General features: G+C 34.4%; 1 non-coding gene across 1 annotated transcript; it reads right to left on the reverse strand.

Annotated features, from left to right (window-relative positions):
- Window positions 1-385: 385 nt before the first annotated feature.
- Window positions 386-599, reverse strand: LOC136312315 (small nucleolar RNA U3). Its single transcript, XR_010726929.1, has one exon. It is a non-coding gene; the product is annotated as a small nucleolar RNA U3 (small nucleolar RNA).
- Window positions 600-848: the final 249 nt, after the last annotated feature.

An 848-nucleotide genomic window follows, 5' to 3' on the forward strand; every position in this document is an offset into this window, starting at 1 on the left:
TATAAATTAATAACATAAAAGTTTAAAATAACAAATCAGAATATTTATAAAAAATTAGTGATATAATGAAAGACAATAAACAAAAGATATAAAGTTTTTAATTTGAAGCTTGATGGTGAGTTCCCAAGTTCTTATTACAGTATTATCCCTATGTTTTGTGTCTAAGCAAAAGTTCATTGAAAAAGTTAAAAATTAAACAAATTCAGTGAAAAGGCTAAACTGATTAGACAAAACTGAAGAAAGAATAAAGAATAAGAAAGTATTTGTGAGGGAATAGCCAAGAATTAAGCATAGAGAACAAATAAAAATATCTGTTGGTATTGAAGAGTATGAATGAGAGAATGATAAGTCTCACCATTTGTTTAATAGGAGTTCCTTTTTTTTTCCCACTTAGACTGTGTTCTCTCCCTCTTACTGTCCCAAAGGAAGAGAAGAACGATCATCAATGGCAAAAGGCAGTTGCACAAGGAACACCAAGAGCCGGCTTCACTCTCAGAAGAAAATACTGCAACTCCTCCTCGTGGTTTCGAGTACTCTACACGATCAGAGAAACCTCTCTAGTAACAAACTATAGAAATGATCCCTGAAAGTATAGTCTTCATTTTTTTTATAATAAATAAACTTTTATTAATGTTAATGGGGTGACATCAATAAATCAGGGTACATATATTCAAAGAAAACATGTCCAGGATATCTTGTCATTCAATTATGTTGCATACCCATCACCTAAAATCAGATTGTCCTCCATCACCCTCTATCTAGTTTTCTTTGGGCCCCTCCCCCTCCCCTTCCCCTCTCCTTCCTTCCCTTCCACCTCTCCTCCACCCCTGGTAACCACCACATTCTTG

This window comes from Saccopteryx bilineata, chromosome 8, assembly GCF_036850765.1.
Source record: "Saccopteryx bilineata isolate mSacBil1 chromosome 8, mSacBil1_pri_phased_curated, whole genome shotgun sequence".
NCBI lineage: Eukaryota > Metazoa > Chordata > Mammalia > Chiroptera > Emballonuridae > Saccopteryx > Saccopteryx bilineata.